Raw genomic sequence first — 4,357 nt, forward strand, 5'->3', positions numbered from 1 at the left:
AAAGACTGGTCCAGGACAGAGGATTCTGCCGAACTGCTGTTGGCAGCCTATGCCTAATAGGATTGATGGGCTTCAGACAAAGTTGCAAAACAGTTTTGGGATTCTAGAAACTGATTGAAAGTTGATTTTTTGAAAACACGGATAGCTGAAAAATATATTGAATTGTAAATTATTGTCAATTATTTTTAAATAAGTGAAATAATGGCTAAATATTTATTTTAGTCTGCATCAATCACCTTACTCAAGTATTCATACATTAGATGAGTAGATGCTGGGTGGCTGTAATTCTGAACCCTTTGGAACTTCTTTGCCAGTCCTAACGAAGGGTCTTGGCCTGAAACGTTGACTGCTCGTTCAACAGATGCTGCCCGACCTGCTGAGTTCCTCCAGCATGTTGTACGTGTTGATTTGACCACAGCAGCTGCAGTGTTCTTCGTGTTTACTATGTTGTATGAATTGTCATCTGATATTTTAGTTTCATGCTAAGCAGATTATGTTGATTTGTGAATGGGTTTCAAACATCACCAACTGACTACTAACTCTGTAGGTTAAAGTGCACCATACAAGACTATTTGGCTCTCAGTTCAATCATTTAGGGAGTTCAAGATTATAAATTTTACTTAAAAACAGAGAAAAAGGTGTTAAAAGGCTGAGCTTATGGTCTGTTGAACAGCCATGACTCATCCTTCAGTTTGTGAGTGACATCTACAAACCCTGATAGTTCTGCTATAATATGATACAGTACTTACATGCTAAGAAATGTCATATTAAAGAAAATAGCATTATAAAATGGCTATGTTGATGGGGGAAATATGATTAGGGTATAGAGAGGGTATTCAGTATTAAAAATTTTTTCCCTACAGGATATTAAAAAATAGATTTATAATAGCTGTCAGTTTATTACTGCAAACTAAAAATATTAAAAGACTGAGGGTTGCTTAATAGTTCTATTGCAAAAGTATCAATAGAAGCAATTACTTGTCAATTTCCAATGGCCTCCCATGGTGAAACTTAGCAGCCTTTATTCTTAAGAGACTGTCTAATTACTGCTGAGAGAGCACACATAAACCTTCAAGAAATTCTGCCCGTGATGGAGATTTTGAGCAACACAAATAGGAAACTACAGACCAGTTAACCTGACATCAACAGAAGAGAAATTGCTATCTTTAATTAATGAATTAGTAAGAGATTTGTAATCAGGGTCGTATTAAGAGTGAATGATGTTTCAATGATTACAAAGAGATCTTGATCAACTGAGAAATGACACATTATGAACATTCAAACTAGAGTAGGGCATACACAGTGAATCGTCGTCCTATTATGGAAGACCTGGGAGCACAAATGCAAAGTTTGCTGAAATTGGCTGTGCAACTAGGGTGGTAAAGAAGACATTTAGTATGTGATCTTCATCAGTGTGCATCAAGTTTAGGAATAAACTCGCCATCTTTATTCTGCAGGTATACAAGTTGTTGGTGATAATGTACTTAGAGAATTGTATATGGTTTTGGTCACCCTGTTATAGGAAACACATTGTTAAGCTGGAAAGAGTGCAGAAGAGATTTACGGGGATGCTGCTGGGATAGTGGCATGAGTTATAGGGAGAGGTTGGTCATGCTGGAGCCTAGAAGAATGAGAGGTGACCTCAAATTTAAAACATCATGAGGGATCCAGATAAGTTGGACAGATAAAGTCTTTTCCCCAGGGTAGGAGAGTGTAAGCAGATACAAGAGGGAAGAAATCTAAAATAGGCAGGAGAGAGAACCCCTTTGCACAAAGGATTGTGAGTGCCTGGAATGAGCTTCCATTCATGGAATTGGCTACAATTGCAACATCTGAGAGGCATTTGGCTAGGTACGGCTTGGAGGGTCATGGTCAAATGTGGGCAACAGGGACTGAATAGATGATGCTGTGGTTGGAATGGACCAGTTGGGCTTTAGGCTCTATTTCCATGTTGTATGGTTCTATGCTGGGAGAACACAATGGGTCAGATAACATCTGAGAAGGGAAATGCACAGTTGATGTTTCAGGCCAAGACCCTTCCTGATGAATTCAAGTCCTGATGAAGGCTCTTGCCCAAAATGTCGACTGTTTCTTTCCCTATATTTATTTTACCTGGACTGGTGAGTTTATTCAGCATTTTATGTGTTATGAACATTTGGAGAGGCATAATATGATTAGGAATAGTCAGCATGGCTTTGTCAAAGGCAGGTTGTGCCTTACGAGCCTGATTGAATATTTTGAGAATGTGACTAAACACATCGATGAAGGAAGAGCAGTAGATGTAGTGTATATGGATTTTATCAAGGCATTTGATAAGGTACCCCATGCAAGGTTTATTGAGAAAGTAAGGAGGCATGGGATCCAAGGGGACATTGCTTTGTGGATCCAGAACTGGCTTGCCCACAGAAGGCAAAGAGTGGTTGTAGACGGGTCATATTCTGCATGGAGGTCGGTGACCAGTGGTGTGCCTCAAGGATCTGTTCTTGGATCCCTACTCTTTCTGATTTTTTATAAATGACCTGGATGAGGAAGTGGAGGGATTGGTTAGCAAATTTGCTGGTGACACAAAGGTTGGGGGTGTTGTGGATAGTGTGGTGGGTTGTCAGAGGTTACAGCGGGACATTGATAGGATGCACAACTGGGCTGAGAAGTGGCAGATGGAGCTCAACCCAGTTAAGTGTGAGGTGGTTCATTTTGGTAGGTCAAATATGATGGCAGAATATAGCATTAATGACAAGACTCTTGGCAGTGTGGAGGATCAGAGGGACCCTGGGGTCCGAGTCCATAGGACACTCAAAGCAGCTGCGTGAGTTGACTCTGGTTAAAAAGGCATACGGTACATTGGCCTTCAAAGTTTGGTGGGAAACTTTGTCACATGGTGCAAGCAGAATCATCTGCAGCTTAATGTGAAAAAGACTAAGGAGCTGGTAGTGGACCTGAAGAGAGCTAAGGCACTGGTGACCCCTGTTTCCATTCAAGGGGTCAGTGTGGACATGGTGGAGGATTACAAATACCTGGGGATACAAATTGACAATAAACTGGACTGTTCAAAGAACACCGAGGCTGTCTACAAGAAGGGTCAGAGCCGTCTCTACTTTGTGGAGACTGAGGTCCTTTAACATCTGCCGGACGATGCTGAGGATGTTCTATGAGTCTGTGGTGGCCAGTGCTATCGTGTTTGCTGTTGTGTGCTGGGGCAGCAGGCTGAGGGTAGCAGACACCAACAGAATCAACAAACTCATTCGTAAGGCCAGTGATGTTGTGGGGGTGGAACTGGACTCTGACGGTGGTGTCTGAAAAAGGTTGCTGTCCAAGTTGCATGCCATCTTGGACAATGTCTCCCATCCACTCCATAATGTACTGGTTAGGCACAGGAGTACGTTCAACCAGAGACTCATTCCATCGAGATGCAGCACTGAGCGTCATAGGAAGTCATTCCTGCTTGTGGCCATCAAACTTTACAACTCCTCCCTCGGAGTGTCAGACACCCTGAGCCAATAGACTGATCTTGGCCTTATTTCCACTTGGAATAATTTACTTATTATTATTTAATTATTTATGGATTTATATTGCTATATTTCTACACTATTCTTGGTTGGTGGGACTGTAATGAAACCCTATTTCCCTCGGGATCAATAAAGTATGTCTGTCTGTCTGTTCATCAGTTGTGGGATTGAGTAAAAGAGCCGAGAGGTAATGTTACAGCTATACAAGACCCTGGTCAGACCCCACTTGGAGTACTGTGCTCAATTCTGGTCGCCTCACTACAGGAAGGATGTGGAAGCCATAGAAAGGGTGCAGAGGAGATTTACAAGGATGTTGCCTGGATTGGGGAGCATGCCTTATGAGAATAGGTTGAGTGAACTCGCCTTTTCTCCTTGGAGTAACGGAGGATGAGAAGTGACTGATAAAAGTGTACAAAATAATGAGAGCCATTGATCGTGTGGATAGTCAGAGGCTTTTTCCCAGTGCTGAAATGGCTAACACAAGAGGGCATAGTTTTAAGGTGCTTGGAAGTAGGTACAGAGGAGATGTCGGGGTAAGTTTTTAACACAGAGAGAGGCGAGTGTGTGGAATGGGCTGCTGGCAACGGTGGTGGAGGCAGGGTCTAAGGTAAGGACATGTTCGGCACATATTTGTGGGCCCAGGGTCCTGTATTGTGCTGTAGTTTTCTATGTTTCTATATCGTGTGCAGAGAATCCTCAGCACAGGCGAGTCAGATAGAAACCGAAGGATCATTCACAAGGAAAGATTCGCACCCGCGCGCTTCTTCCAGTCAAAAAGATGGCGGCGGCCAAACTCTCACGCCGACGAGGGCAGAGGGCAGCTGGGGTGAGGTTGACGTCCGTCTGGTTAC

This window comes from Hemitrygon akajei, chromosome 3 (assembly GCF_048418815.1).
Source record: "Hemitrygon akajei chromosome 3, sHemAka1.3, whole genome shotgun sequence".
NCBI classification, from domain to species: domain Eukaryota; kingdom Metazoa; phylum Chordata; class Chondrichthyes; order Myliobatiformes; family Dasyatidae; genus Hemitrygon; species Hemitrygon akajei.